Below are 17,749 nucleotides of genomic sequence, written 5' to 3'. Positions count from 1 at the left end.
AAAGGTAGCTCCTATTAGCCGTCCCCCGGCAACTCCCGAGCAGCAGGGAGACTGGGTGACTGTTCAGAAGCGGCATAACGCGAAACCCGCAGGTCCCCACCAACCCGTTCACGTATCTAACAGATATTCCCCACTCAGCGAGACACCCGCTGAGAAGCCAACTCTGGTTATTGGTAGCTCTATTATGAGACACGTGAAATTAGAGACCGAAGCCTCCACAGTCACATTCATTCCGGGGGCCAGAGCGGGCGACGTTGAGGCGCATCTTAAACTGCTGGCTAAAAATAAACGTAAATACAGTAGGATTGTTATTCACGTCGGTGGTAATGATGTTCGTATACGCCGATCAGAATGCACCAAACTTAATGTGGAGTCGGTGTGTAGTTATGCTAAAACAATGTCGGACACCGTAATCTTCTCTGGTCCCCTCCCCAATCTGATCAATGATGACATGTATAGCCGCATGTCATCATTTCAGCGCTGGTTGTCTTGGTGGTGCCCAGCAAACAATGTGGGCTTCGTAAATAATTGGACAGCCTTCTGGGGAAAACCTGGTCTGATTAAGAGAGACGGCATTCATCCTACTTTGGAAGGTGCAGATCTCATTTCGGCAAACATTTCAGGGCTTTGTGGACTTAATCCATGACAAACTGGAGTTGAGACCAGGAGGCGGAGTCGCAGTCTTACACGCTTCTCTGCGCTCTCTCCTAGGCAGTCATCCATAGGAATCCCGAACCCAATAAAATACCCAATATTAGCGGTGTGTGTGTCTGCCCAAGGACAAGTTAAGGTAAAACCTAATAGAGGTGTCATACATAATAACCTAATAAAAGTAAATGTAACAACTACTACAGTGCAACAAAACAGGAATATTAAATGTGGTCTCTTAAACATAAGATCTCTAGTATCTAAAGCAATATTGGTAAATGATTTAATATCAGATTATAATAGTGATATATGCTGTCTCACTGAAACTTGGTTGAGACATGAAGAATATGTCAGCATAAATGAGGCCACTCCACCCAGCCATATCAATACTCATAGCCAACTTATACAAAATGTACACCACCCCAAATTGATCATGTTATTGATAGTGCTACAGATGCGCTGCGAATAAAATTAGACTCTGTTGCTCCTTTGAAAAAGAAGAAAATAAAACAACATAGATTAGCTCCATGGCATAATTCTGAAACCCGCAAAATAAAGCAAAAGTCGAGACAACTTGAAAGGATATGGCGTTCCACTAAACTTGAAGAATCTCGTTTAATTTGGCATATTACTCTCAATGAATATAAGAAAGCACTGCGTAAAGCGAGAGCAGCCTACTACTCTTCATTAATAGATGAGAATAAGAATAATGCAAGATTTCTTTTCAGCACTGTAGCCAGGCTGACAGAAAGCCACAGCTCGATTGAGCCTTCTATTCCCATAGCACTCAGTAGTAATGATTTTATGTGCTTTTTTAACGATAAAATTGTTACTCTTAGAAACAAAATTAATGACCTCTTGCCTTTGACCAGTATAGTGTTATCAACAGCTCCCGGAAACGTAAGTTCTAATATTACACTAGATAGTAAACTAGAATGCTTTTCAGCCATAAACCTTGAACAATTAAATTCAATGATTCTCTCTTCTAAACCATCAACGTGCATGTTAGACCCAATTCCAACTAAGCTGTTGAAGGAAGTTTTTCCATTAATTAGCACTTATTTATTAAATATTATGAATATGTCTTTATTATCAGGCTATGTTCAACAATCATTCAAAGTAGCAGTGATAAAACTGCTTCTTAAAAAGCACAACCTCGATCCAGAGGTTTTAGCCAATTATAGACCTATTTCCAATCTTCCGTTCCTCTCAAAAATTCTTGAGAAAGCGGTCGCAAAACATTACATTACATTACATTGCATTTAGCTGACGCTTTTATCCAAAGCGACTTACAATAAGTACATTCGACCAGGAAGACACAACCTTGAAGAAAACAGAATCATATAAGTACATCAGGTTTCATAGAGCCAAACATTTCAAGTGCTACTCAACTGGCTTTAGGTAAGCCAGTCCTTTATTAGTATAAAAGTGCTTCGTTAATAGTTCTAACGCTCGAAGTGGAGTCGAAAGAGATGAGTTTTCAGTTTGCGCCGGAAGATGTGCAAGCTATCTGCCGTCCTGATGTCAATGGGGAGCTCATTCCACCATCTTGGAGCCAGGACAGCAAACCCACGTGTTTTCGCCGATGGGAACTTGGGTCCCCCTCGCAGCGAGGGCGCAAAGAGTCGTTTGGCTGATGCAGAGCGTAGTGCACGCGCTGGGGTGTACGGTTTAACCATGTCCTGGATGTAGGAAGGGCCAGATCCATTCGCAGCATGGTAAGCAAGTACCAGTGTCTTGAAGTGGATTCTAGCAGTTACCGGAAGCCAGTGAAGGGAGCGGAGGAGCGGAGTGGTGTGGGAGAATTTAGGAAGGTTGAAAACCAGACGAGCCGCTGCATTCTGGATGAGCTGCAGAGGTCGGATGGCACATGCAGGTAGACCAGCCAGGAGGGAGTTGCAGTAGTCTAGGCGTGAGATGACGAGAGCCTGGACCAGAACCTGAGTCGCTTTCTGAGTCAGCTGGGGACGTATCTTCCTGATGTTGTAAAGCGTGTATCTGCAGCAACGGGTTGTAGCAGCGATGTTTGCAGTGAAGGACAGGTTGTTATCTAGGGTCACACCCAGATTCCTTGCAGTCTGAGTCGGGGAAACAACTGAGGTGCCGATGTTGATTGTCAGGTCAAGAGTTGGACAATCTTTTCCCGGGAGGAAGAGCAGCTCAGTCTTGTCAAGGTTGAGCTTGAGGTGGTGAGCAGACATCCACTGAGAGATGTCAGCTAGACAAGCAGAGATGCGTGCGACGACTTGGGTCTCTGAGCGGGGAAAGGACAGAATTAATTGGGTGTCGTCAGCGTAGCAGTGGTAAGAAAAACCATGCAGGCTAATGACTGATCCGAGCGAGTTTGTGTACAGGGAGAAGAGGAGGGGACCAAGAACAGAGCCCTGAGGGACCCCCGTAGTTAATTGACAATGGTCGGACTCAGACCCTCACCAAGTCACCCTGTAGGTACGGTCTTTCAGGTATGAGGTGAGGAGGGAAAGTGCAGAGCCTGAAACTCCAAGTTTTTGGAGAGTGCGAAGGAGGATCTGATGATTCACCGTGTCGAATGCAGCAGACAGGTCCAACAGGATGATGACAGAGGAGAGGGATGCAGTTTTGGCAGTGTGCAGTTCCTCCGTGACAGCAATGAGAGCAGTTTCTGTGGAGTGACCTGCCTTGAAACCAGACTGGTGCGGATCCAGAAGGTTGTTCTGATTGAGATAACAGGAGAGTTGTTTAAAGACAGCGCGTTCAAGTGATTTAGACAGGAACGGGAGGAGAGAGACAGGCCTGTAGTTTATAACATCAGACTGGTTGAGAGTGGGTTTCTTTAGGAGAGGGTTTACTCTTGCCTCCTTGAGACTGTTTGGAAAGTGACCAGAAGTTAGAGAAGTGTTGATGAAATGGGTGAGAAACGGTAGAATATCAGGAGCGATAGTCTGAAACTTGAAGGGATAGGGTCCAGAGGACAGGTGGTAGGGCGGGCAGAGGTAATGAGGGTAAGAACCTCACTTGGAGAGAGAGAGGGGAAATGGAGGTTAGTGTGTTGGTGGAAGGAAGGTCTGGTGACCCAGCGGTGAGTAAAGGTGAGTCAGAAAAAGAAGAGCGAATATCATTAACCTTTTTTTCAAAGTGGGTAACAAAGTCGCTTGACAGAAGTGAGGAGGGGGGAGGAGCTTTTGTAGGGTCCAAGAGGGTGGAGAAGATGGAAAATAGTTTTTTAGGATTGGAATAGGAAGATTGGATCTTATCTTGAAAGAAAGTGCTTTTTGCCTGAGAGATTGAAGCAGAGAAAGAGGAGAGGAGAGCTTGATAAGTTAGGAGGGTCGTCACGGTGTTTGGATTTCCACCATTTCCGCTCTGCTGCCCTAAGGACGGTTCTATTAGCACGCAGTGCATCATTTAGCCAGGGAGCCGGAGGGGACTGACGAGCCTGCCGAGATGTCAGAGGACAGAGCGAGTCCAGAGTGGATGAGAGAGTAGAGAGGAGAGTTTCTGCAGCAGAGTTTGGAGGCAGTAGTTGGAACGAATCAGAGGAAGGGAGGGCTGAGAGCACCGACGAGGCAAAGGTAGAGGGAGAGAGGGAGCGAAGATTACGGCGGACAAGTGTAGGATGGGAAGAGATTAGTTTGTTATGTTTGGAAAGGGATAGAGAGAATGAAATGAAGAAGTGATCGGATGTGTGGAGCGGGTTTACAGAGAGGTTAGAAGTAGCGCAGTTCCTTGAGAATATGAGATCAAGGACATTGCCAGCTTTATGAGTCGGTGGGGACGGAGACAGTGAGAAAGCAAAGGCGGTTAACAGAGATGTTAGTTCGTCTATCTTCCCCATCTGGAGGTTGAAGTCTCCGAGAAGTACAGCGGGAGGGCCAGTTTCAGGGATGTGTGAGAGGAGATGATCTAATTCCTCCAAGAAGTCCCCCAAGGCGCCTGGTGGACGGTAGAGAACAACAATGGTTAACTGTATAGGATGGGTTACTGTGACGGCATGGAACTCAAAGGTGGAAGGAGTGAAGTTAGGTAGCTTGAAGAGGGAAAAGCTCCATTTGGGAGAGAGCAGGAGACCAGTGCCACCTCCTCTGCCAGTGGGTCTGGGTGTATGGGAGAAGGAATATGCAGTGGAGAGAGCTGCTGGGGTGGATGTGTTGGATGGAGTAATCCAGGTCTCAGTGAGAGCAAGGAAATCCAGAGACTGCAGGGAGGCGTAGCCAGAGATGAAGTCAGCCTTAGGAACAGCTGACTGGCAGTTCCACAGGCCACCTGAAACTAGATGTTGGATCTCAGTGGAGCACGTGGGATAGACGAGAGCAGGCCGGTTATATCGATTAGGAGATACACGGGGCCAGTGATAATTGCGAGAAGACACATGAACAGGAATGGAGAAAATACACATGATTATAGCATGAGGGGCTAAACAACAAAATAAAAAAATTAAAAACACCAACGATACTTAGCTCAATCAAAGTAGGATTTGCCTCCTCTTTGCCTCCCTCGTGACTCCTGTAGGACTCTAATGTCTTTGTCAGTCTTACTCCTGTAGGACTCTAATGTCTTTGTCAGTCTTACTCCTGTAGGACTCTAATGTCTTTGTCAGTCTTAGCCTGTCTGCCGCTGAAGCTGACGCTCCAGGAAAGTGATACCTAAAATGGACGCCTGATTGCTCAGTTCTCACAGCTGTAGTTAATTAGTTAACTATCTACAGCTGATGGGGCGACAATAGACTGGCCCTGCCTATGTTAATAATGCAGGCTTGAGTGCTGAGACCTGTAAAGCAGGTTTCGCCTGAGCAGATCTGAGATTTAAAATCTCTCAAAAGCGATTTAGCCGTTTAAGCTACAGTAACAATTATACAGAGTCGAATAAATGAAACCGAGAAGTCTAATTAAACAAGAATATAACTTACAGTGGTTGCTGCGTCAATAGGTAATGTCGTCACCAGGTCCAGATGCACACAGTTGTGTGATTACTTAAAAAACAATGATTTATTTGAAGCTTTTCAGTCTGGCTTTAGAACACATCATAGCACAGAGACAGCTCTAGTTAAAGTCACAAATGACATTCTAATAGCCTCTGACAAGGGACGTGTCTCTATTCTTGTTTTGCTCGATCTCAGTGCTGCATTTGATACTATCGACCATGATATCTTATTGCAAAGACTAGAGCACTTAGTTGGCATACAGGGAACTGCTTTAGACTGGTTTAGGTCCTATCTATCTGAACGCTCTCAGTTTGTACGTGTCAATGATGAATCTTCCACGCAAACCAAAGTTAGCCATGGAGTGCCACAGGGCTCAGTGCTCGGACCTATTTTGTTCACATTATATATGCTTCCGTTAGGCAATATTATAAGGAATCATTCTGTAAACTTTCATTGTTATGCGGATGATACTCAACTATATTTATCAATCAAGCCTGATGAAATTAATCATCTAAATAAAATTCAAGACTGCCTTAAGGACTTAAAAACGTGGATGACCTTAAACTTTTTGATGTTAAACACGACCAAAACTGAAGTTATTGTACTTGGCCCGAAGAATCTACGAAACAAATTATCTAAGGATATACTAACTATGGATGGCATTAATTTGGCCTCCAGTGAGACTGTATGGAATCTTGGTGTTATATTTGATCAGGATTTATCCTTTAACGCCCACATAAAATCAATTTCAAGGACCGCCTACTTCCATCTACGTAACATTGCAAAAAATCAGGCATATCTTGCCTCAAAACGATGCAGAGAAACTAGTCCATGCATTTGTTACTTCAAGGCTGGATTATTGTAACTCTTTATTATCAGGGTGTACCAAGAAGTCAGTCAAGTCGCTTCAGCTGATTCAAAATGCTGCGGCTCGTGTACTAACCAGAGTTAGGAAAAGGGACCACATTACTCCTGTTCTGGCTGCCTTACACTGGCTCCCTATAGAACACAGGATAGAATTTAAAATTATTCTTCTCGCCTACAAAGCCCTTAATGGGCAGGCGCCATCTTACCTTAAAGAACTCATTATACCCTACTGTCCTACTAGGGCATTGCGTTCCAAGAATGCAGGGTTGTTGGTTGTTCCTAGAGTCTCTAAAAGTACAATGGGAGCCAGAGCCTTTTCTTATCAAGCTCCACATTTGTGGAATCAGCTTCCAGTTTGTGTTCGGGCGGCAGACACCCTATCCATTTTTAAGAGTGCGCTTAAGACCTTCCTTTTTGATAAAGCTTATAGTTAGGGCTGATTAGATTCAGCCCCTAGTTTTGCTGATATAGGCTTAGTTTGTCGGGGGACATCTTACTTCTTCCTTCTCTCTGTCTATACCTGTGTACTCTCATGTTCCGATTAACCCAGCTTCCCCAAATGTCTTTCTTTTTGGTGTCTATATACGCCGGGATCCGGAGTCATGGATGATCCTGCGCTCCTCTGTCCTGGATCTTGAGTCGTGGCTGTGGTCCTGGATCATAGGTCCTGGATGGATATCCTCGTGGATTCATCTTCCTATTATACACACATGCATTTCCAAACATTTGGACTACCTATGTTGCAAATGTATTATCTTTCAATTTACACACGGCATCTATTGCACGTCTGTCCGTCCTGGGAGAGGGATCCCTCCTCTGTTGCTCTCCCTGAGGTTTCTCCCATTTTTCCCTTTAAACTGTGGGTTTTCTTCGGAAATTTTTCCTTGTACGATGTGAGGGTCTAAGGACAGAGGGTGTCGTATTGTCATACTGATATTTTGTACACACTGTAAAGTCCACTGAGACAAATGTAACATTTGTGATATTGGGCTATATAAATAAACATTGATTGATTGATTGATTGTACAATGCTTTTGTGTTTTTCCCATAGGTTTTTCTCTTTCGATTCTGAGACACCTTTCTTTTTTCAGAAGTTTTGACAGGCTAAAACATTTCCGCAATGCATGTCGGGATATGGTGTTTATCCGATATGAAATCGGAAAAACATGTTTTAAAAATAAAATTGTTACGGTTGGGGAAAAATAGGACCCAAATGCAGAATGAGGAGGGAAGCAGGTTTCAAAATGGAACAAAAGGCGAGCTTTATTCACAAAAAGGTGAAAAAAAACAAGAATCCATGAATAGGTACAAGGCACGAGGTAGCATCCAAACAAAAAGGGACTGTGACCAACATGAAGGGAGACATGAACGACAAATAATGAACCAACACCAAACACAGGAAGAGACAAGACTAAATACAGGGAGGGGTAATCACGAGACGAGAAACAGACGGGGAGGGGAGGAGAAACACAAGGGCAACAGGTGAACACAATCAGACAACTAGACACACCAGGGAAACTAACAACAGGGAGGACAGAACAGCAAAATAACCCCAAAACTAGACACACAAAAACTCAAACCCTGACAAAAATAATACTTTATTCCGAGTGTTCTTGCTTTTCTCTTTGGAAATCATCACATAACGGCATTGTAATACACGGTTCGGCTGCATTAAATATTACATATCTACTGTAGTTCTTTATTTATAGAGCCCTGCTGAGAAGACTTCTAGACAAACAGGAAGAAATGCCACCAAAACTGAATACGTGACGTGAATCATAAATATATCAGCAATTAAACAACATCTTCCATTTCTTTTCACACAATACGTCTCCTTGCAGTATCAACACTAATTCGGCTGACTTTTATATTTGATCCAATTGGTAGATAGGCTGTATTTACACCATAACGGTGCACAGCTGATAGAAAGGGATTTTTTTGTAGTTTTAAAGATATTATTTACTACCTTTCCAACTCCTCATGCAGTTGACTGTTACAGGTCTATACAGGTTCATGGTACAATGCATAAGCTTCAAATTGAGAGACTGAAACTGTGTTTTCCTTTACCGTTCTGTTTTAATCTCACAATAAAGTTAATAGTCATATTATGTTTGATATTATTATGTTTTATTAACTACACCACTGGTTTTTTAACCCGTGCCGCCTAGTGGTTAAAGCACGTTATTGAATTTTGTTGTTGAATAAGTTTTATTTGATGAAAACATTTAAATATTAAGAGTAGCCTACATACACAATTGGGGGAAAGTAGAAGGCATGATAGAAATATAGAATAGAAAATATCAAGAAGATACTGTAGTGATCTCTACAATAAAACCGTTTAGTGCAGGACGTCCAAAGATATTAACAGGAGGATGTGCAAAACAGACGAACTAATAAGGCTTTATTTAAACGTTAAAGAATACTTTAAGTTAAGGTCTTCTTTTAAATAAGAAAAAAACGTTGGGGTTTGCCACAGATAAATATGAAGTCTGACAAAGTACTTAACGTCCAATATATTGCATAGTTTATTTGGCACTTGACAATCACCTTCCCTGAATTTGAGTCAGGTGTAACTAAAGTCTGATTTAAGGGTTGTTTATATTTCACATCATTAATCAGAATCTGCAAAGTAACTCAAATAAATGTAGTGGAGTAAAAATACCAGGTTAACCTCTGAGTATAACAAAGTAGTATGCTGCTGTAACAAAAACATTTCCCAACTCGGGATCAATAAAGTATATTTTATCTTATCTTAAGATGATCGATGGCTACTGCCATATTTGCTAAATGTGACTCTGAACCTTGACAAGTGCATGTTTCAGGCTTATCAATGAACAACAGGAGGGGTCACAGACATAAGACCAGCTGTTAAATAAAGCTCTTCTGACCTTAGGTGTCATGTGGGTATATTAATTCACCCATTTATTAATTATATGTTTTAAATTTGATAACACCACTGTGTTTCGTATCCCCTAAACCTCCAGGGTGTACACAGTTTAATACTGGCAACTTCTAATTATGGTAAATACAAAAATGTCTTATAAAGAGACGTGCCATAGAACATGTTGTGAAACACACAATAGCCAGCATGTGTAGTTCTGGGGGGGGGGGGGCTGGACCATGGATGTATGGGCTGGAGCCGGGGGCTGGACCCGTCCAATTCCAGTTTTGCAAAGTCTGCCGTGGTTCCATTCCATTTCATCAAGCTGTTTGACGCTCAGCGTAACCTTGTCGCACTGCCACTCCAACATCCAATCACAGGGCTTGATGACTAATCACAGGGTTTGTAAAGCAAGGCAGATGTTGTAGTCCCAAACGATAGCTGGGGATTCTGGGTAGTGTAGTGTCTTCGGAAACTGTAGTGTCCTAACTCCTAAAAAACTATTTGTTTCTCTGAATCGAAGGTTAAAAACACAAAAGCATTGTACACAATTTAAACCAATCAATATTGTGTAATTAACAAGGATAAACTGATGTTTTTTAGTGGATGAGTAATGCAGATATCACTGTGTAATCATTTGACAGTGAGGGGAATATATCCGGTTTTATTATGAAAACTTCAAGACAGGAGGACAGGCTGGATGTCCTGATCAACAGAAACACAAGCAGCCCGCTGGACTCAGATCTCTAGATACCTCATCACTCCTCCGCTGCTCCGATACGAGTCCGGACTGCGGTGGTTTGTTGATAAATGTCGTCTTCCTCTGTTTGCTTTAATCGAGGCTACGTAGTTATGCAGCGCCCTCATCGTCAGTAAATGGAATTACTACAAATAATCCCTTTTAGTGCAGTTATTTCACAAGTGTTGTTATATACACAGCTCGGAAAAAATTACAGAGTAGGCGGAGGTGAAGGGAATGAGCACTTTTACAGCCTTTTTGGCGAGGTGGGGGAACTCGGTCTCCACAGACAGCCAAAAGTGTGCAAGTGACGTTTTCTGCCAGACGCTGTCTCCTCTTTCACTTTAGGTAACTTCACTAAAAATCGATCCATGTTGTCGCTCGCATAAAGTTAGCTGAAGTTAACTAGCTAGATTTCAGTGTTTCTCGTTTTTTTTTTTTCCCCTGAAGCTCTCTGGCACCCCCCCGGGGAGGCGCGCCTCACACTTTGAAAACCGCTGCTCTAGATGATAGGAAATGAGCTTCACTTTTACTTTATAACCTCCTTTAGTTTAGGAAACACTGGACCAATCTTTACAAAAAGAAAGTAGAACATTTAAATTCCAACCTTTGTAATAAAGAATACATTTGCCTGCAATATACTGAAATCCAATGATCCCGTTGCTTTTTGTCCATGGCGCTTGCCATGCTGACTCCTGGGTCTGGCCTACAATAATTTGTCATCACTGCACCACTCTATACGCCGCCCAGTGTAATACGCTCAGATTCTCTTTTCCTGAGTCCTGAGGATTTATCCTTTAGCCTACATTTCTCACGAGGTTAAGGGATAGTGGTTAGAAGAAGCAATAGGAAGTGATTTATGACAATCCGAACGCAACCTGTGTTCCAGTTAGTGTTTACTTCCTGTCTGTCTTCTTCTGTGGATTTCTCTGTCTTTCTTCTCTTATTTTCTTGTTCTTGTTCTCTTTTCCTCACTGGGGACAGATAAGCCAGCAAGAATCCAAAGGTTCATGCTCCCGACATATAGATGGAAGCTATAAGACAGCAATTCTGTGGGGTTTTCTGATCAAGTGATGTAAACAAATGTGTATATATGAAATGTGTCTCTATTAAGTAATATGACTGCACATGGTCTTATGATCAGAACCTAGAATTGAGTGTTCAACTATGCCATGTAATAAGGTTGCTTTAGTGACTTACTGTATGCTGTCTTAAAGGGTAAGAGACCAACTCCAAATTAGTAATACATATGTTAACTTCTACAATCTACATTGTTTTGCTATATGACATATCAGCCGTAGAGATGTCTGCCTTCTCTTATGTATAATGGAACTAGATGGCACTCATAATCCTCAGACTTTGTTGTAAGCACTTTAGTGTAGGAACTTTTTCTTTCTACAGACCTCTACCCGGCAACAAGAGGGCACGAGCCTCTTGTCGATGATTAGGTTCACTCTTCCCTCTGCGCAGTTATTCAGTTAGCAGGTGAAGTATTTTGGGGTGAACTGTGTCTTTAACAGCTCATGTGACATCAAGGTGTGAGGGTCCCACACAGGTTTAAATACCTGAGACCTCCCACTTTTCAGACTGATCGCTGTGCACTCACATTGATTCAGTGCTGTAGCTTTCTCATGACAGTAATGTCCATAACGTTACTACCTTCTTTCGTCAGAAACACGTAGGGAATTTCTGTATGTGGTACTTCAGTGCTGGGAAAGTGTAGAATTCAGCAGCAGCAGTTTTAGGGCATGGTCTGCCATGTTGGTTTGTTTCTTTCACTTTAAAATTATTCAAGACCCTGAAAAATGTTCACACCCCAAACATGGAAGAGGTTTCAAGGAGCGCTTTGATTAATTTACCTCAATCCAGTCAATATCAGCGTAAATACTTCTACCTAATTTTAGACGGATACAGAGTATTTGTCATCAGATATAAGAGCATACTGCCGGCCGCTGAGCAAACACATACTCTCTCTCTAGTTTGCAGAAGGAAGAGAGTTTTCAATGGGATCCATCAAGGTAGGGTGTAGGCAGACCTGCTCCCCACTCACACATACAATACCTTCTGTGCTGTCATGGCATGATCAAAAGTGACTTAATATCCATTTACTGTAGGTCTATATTGGTTTTCCAGCAGCCTCAGACTCAGTGAGCTGTATGTGTTTGTGTCCCAGTTTCCCGTATGGGAGCCCTGGAACGTTTTCTGTTTACGGCTTTACTGTGATAACATTTTCCCCTCTGAATCACAGGCAGCGCTGTGTAGTGGTGCCACCTCTCCACTGCCCACTAACAGGACACTCTCTGTCAGCCGGCTACACCGTCTGCTCCCACACTAAAGTCCCTTTGAAATAGCAGTTTGTTTGTTCTTGTGTCTAAATATGCAGTGTGCCGTTTAAGAAACCTCAGATTGACTGGAGCGAGAGGCAGGCTGTGTTGAAGGCTCATTTTAAACTAATTCATGCTGTTCCTTCAATTGTGCCTTTCCACTTTCTTATTGAAAATGCGCGTAAAAACGAATTGAGGAAAACACACCTGTCGGCATTCCAGTTGTGGTCTTTGTTCCTTGGCTTGTAGACTGCACAGTCTTTAATCTTCTGTACGATATAGTGATAGAATCATGACATTTACTGTTTTACATGTATCATGTTCTCATTTATGGTTTTACAAAACTATGAGAATATTTGAACACTTACAGATTCCACTTCATGTACCAATGTCCCAGTCCCCACCGGTAGAAACAACCTGCAGGCTTCAAAACATCTTTCAGCAGACAAACAATATGCTCATGTTTTCTTCAAGTTACTAAGAGGAACTTTTAACTAATTGTAAACAAGTCACAAATGAATGATGATGCCTCTAGTATTAACAAGAGAATCAGCTAATTAGACCAAACCCTGCAGATCTGCTGTGGCGTTTAAAGGTGCATTGTGAAGGTTCAGATATCTAGCACAATGGGGGCATTTTTCTTTGGTCTTGTTCATCTTGTGCACAAGGTCGCACGGGTGCATGTGCATGGGTGACTCAACACACAGTCCTCTGAGGTCACACGATGACACTGACCTCCAGGTGGGGGTCACAGCAGAGGTGCTGTTATGTAAACCAGTGGTTCCAACCTTTTTTTGTCTGGTGTACCCCTTGAGATGGTCGCCATTCTATGAAATAATTCTATGATGAAGAACCCCCTCCCCTTATCTGTGATGATTAGCCGAATATGTTTTTACTGGGCTCTCTTTAACCCGGTTCCGCAGCGACGGTACCGGTATTTATCCCTGCCTAACCATGCATCCATTCTTACCCCACTTTGGAGCTAATGTTAGCTAATTGCTATGTGCACCTCCACGGTGTGAATGAGAAGTACAGTGTTGTTACAATCAACACAATCCTGTGAGGAACTGTTACTCACTGACAATGAAAATGATTCATATTTAAAAAGTCTTTAAATTGGCGCCTTGCAATCCCCTCAAGTACCCCTAGGATTGGGAACCATTGATGCAAACAATGCTCCATTACAAACACTGCCAGTTTTGCAAATGTTTAAGAGAGAGGACCTCAAGGATACACGTGATGCGTTTTAATAACACTAAATGTAAACGATATTTTTGTTAGTTTGTAGAAAACTTTATTTCAATCCATGTGTTGTAGAAGGGATGTGTCCATCAGTACCTGCAGCACCTGCTCCTGGCAGACACAGTGGCAGGTTACTGCTGGTGTTGCTCGTGCTGTGGCCAGTTACTGCTGCTCTGTGCTCCCTGCTGTCAGTACTGCTATCAGCTGCTATTACAGTACTATCAGCTGCTATTACACTGCTATCAGCTGCTATTACACTGCTATTACACTGCTATCAACTGCTATTACACTGCTATTACACTGCTATCAACTGATATTACACTGCTATCAGCTGCTATTACACTTCTATCACCTGCTATTACACTGCTATTACACTGCTATCAGCTGCTATCACACTGCTATGACACTGCTATCAGCTGCTATCACACTGCTATCAGCTGCTATTACACTGCTATTACACTGCTATCAGCTGCTATTACACTGCTATCAGCTGCTATTACACTGCTATTACACTGCTATCAGCTGCTATCAGCTGCTATCACACTGCTATTACACTGCTATCAGCTGCTATACACTGCTATTACACTGCTATCAGCTGCTATTACACTGCTATCAGCTGCTATTACACTACTATTACACTGCTATCAGCTGCTATTACACTGCTATTACAGTGGCAGGTTACTGCTGGTGTTGCTCGTGCTGTGGCCAGTTACTGCTGCTCTGTGCTCCCTGCTGTCAGCACTGCTATCAGCTGCTATTACAGTGCTATCAGCTGCTATTACACTGCTATCAGCTGCTATTACACTGCTATTAACTGCTATGACACTGCTATTACACTGCTATCAACTGCTATTACACTGCTATCAGCTGCTATTACACTACTATCAGCTGCTATTACACAGCTATTACACTGCTATCAGCTGCTATCACACTGCTATTACACTGCTATCAGCTGCTATTACACTGCTATCAGCTGCTATTACACTGCTATTACATTGCTATCAGCTGCTATCACAATGCTATTACAATGCTATCAGCTGCTATCACACTGCTATTACACTGCTATCAGCTGCTATCACACTGCTATTACACTGCCATCAGCTGCTATTACACTGCTATCATCTATTACAGTGGCATGTTACTGCTGGTGTTGCTCGTGCTGTGGCCAGTTACTGCTGCTCTGTGCTCCCTGCTGTCAGCACTGCTATCAGCTGCTATTACAGTGCTATCAGCTGCTATTACACTGCTATCAGCTGCTATTACACTGCTATTAACTGCTATGACACTGCTATTACACTGCTATCAACTGCTATTACACTGCTATCAGCTGCTATTACACTACTATCAGCTGCTATTACACAGCTATTACACTGCTATCAGCTGCTATCACACTGCTATTACACTGCTATCAGCTGCTATTACACTGCTATCAGCTGCAATTACACTGCTATTACACTGCTATCAGCTGCTATCACACAGCTATTACAATGCTATCAGCTGCTATCACACTGCTATTACACTGCTATCAGCTGCTATCACACTGCTATTACACTGCTATCAGCTGCTATTACACTGCTATCAGCTGCTATTACACTGCTATTACACTGCTATCAGCTGCTATTACACTGCTATTACAGTGGCAGGTTACTGCTGGTGTTGCTCGTGCTGTGGCCAGTTACTGCTGCTCTGTGCTCCCTGCTGTCAACACTGCTAGCAGCTGCTATTACAGTGCTATCAGCTGCTATTACACTTCTAACAGCTGCTATTACACTGCTATTACACTGCTATCAACTGCTATTACACTGCTATCAACTGCTATTACACTGCTATCAGCTGCTATTACACTGCTATTACACTGCTATCAGCTGCTATCACACTGCTATTACACTGCTATCAGCTGCTATTACACTGCTATCAGCTGCTATCACAATGCTATTACACACCTATCAGCTGCTATTACACTGCTATCAGCTGCTATCACACTGCTATTACACTGCTATCACACTGCTATTACACTGCTATCAGCTGCTATTACACTGCTATCAGCTGCTATTACACTGCTATTACAATGCTATCAGCTGCTATCACACTGCTATTACACTGCTATCAGCTGCTATTACACTGCTATCAGCTGCTATTACACTGCTATTACACTGCTATCAGCTGCAATTACACTGCTATTACACTGCTATCAGCTGCTATCAAACTGCTATTACACTGCTATCAGTTGCTATCACACTGCTATTACACTACTATCAGCTGCTATCACACTGCTATTACACTGCTATCAGCTGCTATTAGCATACAACTGCTATCAGCTGCTATTAATTACACTGCTATCAGAGCTGCTATTACACTGCATTACACTGCTATCAGCTGCTACACACTGCTATTACACTGCTATCAGCTGCTATTTAACCTGCTATCAGCTGTTATTTACACTGCTATCAGCTTGCTATTACACTACTATTACACTGCTATCAGCTGATAATACACTGCTATTACAATGCTATCGCTGCTATCACACTGCTAGTACACTGCTATCAGCTTGCTATTACAACTGCTATCAGCTGCTATTACACTGCTAGTCAGCTGGCTATTGACACTGGCTATTACAGTGGCAGTTTAACTACTGCTGGTGTTGCTCGTGCTGTGGCCAGTTACTGCTGCTCTGTGCTCACCCTGCTGGTCAGCACTGCTATCAGCTGCTATTACAACACTGCTATCAGCTGCTATTACACTGCTATCAGCTGCTATTACAACTGCTATCAAATGCTAATTACAACTGCATTACAACTGCTATCAGCTGCTATTACACTACTATCAGCTGCTATTACACTGGCTATTACAACTGCTATCAGCTGCTATCACACTGCGATGACACTGCTATCAGCTGCTATTACAGACACTGCTATCACTGCTATTACAATGCTATCAGCTGCTATCACACTGCTATTACACTGCTATCAGCTGCTTTCACACTGCTATTACACTGCTATCAGCTGCTATTACATTGCTATCAACTGCTATTACACTGCTATTACAGTGGCAGGTTACTGCTGGTGTTGCTCGTGCTGTGGCCAGTTACTGCTGCTCTGTGCTCCCTGCTGTCAGCACTGCTATCAGCTGCTATTACAGTGCTATCAGCTGCTATTAGACTGCTATTACACTGCTATCAACTGCTATTACACTGCTATTACACTACTATCACACTGCTATTACACTGCTATCAGCTGCTATTACACTTCTATCAGCTGCTATCACACTGCTATTACACTGCTATCACACTGCTATTACACTGCTATTACACTGCTATTACACTGCTATCAGCTGCTATTACACTTCTATCAGCTGCTATCACACTGCTATTACACTGCTATCACACTGCTATTACACTGCTATCACACTGCTATTACACTGCTATCAGCTGCTATTACACTGCTATTACACTGCTATCAGCTGCTATTACACTGCTATCAGCTGCTATCACACTGCTATTACACTGTTATCAGCTGCTATTACACTGCTATTACACTGCTATTAACTGATATTAACTGCTATTACACTGCTATTAGCTGCTATTACACTGCTATCAACTGCTATTACACTGCTATTACACTGCTATCAGCTGCTATTACACTGCTATTACAGTGGCAGGTTACTGCTGGTATTGCTCGTGCTGTGGCCAGTTACTGCAGCTCAGTCCCTGCTGTCAGCACTGCTATCAGCTTCTATCATACTGCTATTACACTGCTATCAGCTGCTATTACACTGCTATCAGCTGCTATTACACTGCTATCAGCTGCTATTACACTGCTATCAGCTGCTATTACACTTCTATCACCTGCTATTACACTGCTATTACACTGCTATCAGCTGCTATCACACTGCTATGACACTGCTATCAGCTGCTATTACACTGCTATCAGCTGCTATTACACTGCTATCAGCTGCTATTACACTACTATTACACTGCTATCAGCTGCTATTACACTGCTATTACAGTGGCAGGTTACTGCTGGTGTTGCTCGTGCTGTGGCCAGTTACTGTGCTCTGTGCCCTGCTGTCAGCACTGCTATCAGCTGCTATTACAGTGCTATCAGCTGCTATTACACTGCTATCAGCTGCTATTACACTGCTATTAACTG

The sequence above is a fragment of the Gymnodraco acuticeps genome, unplaced genomic scaffold (assembly GCF_902827175.1).
Source record: "Gymnodraco acuticeps unplaced genomic scaffold, fGymAcu1.1, whole genome shotgun sequence".
NCBI classification, from domain to species: domain Eukaryota; kingdom Metazoa; phylum Chordata; class Actinopteri; order Perciformes; family Bathydraconidae; genus Gymnodraco; species Gymnodraco acuticeps.
The sequence above is the reverse complement of the archived record's forward strand: the minus strand, read 5'-3'. Positions refer to the sequence as shown.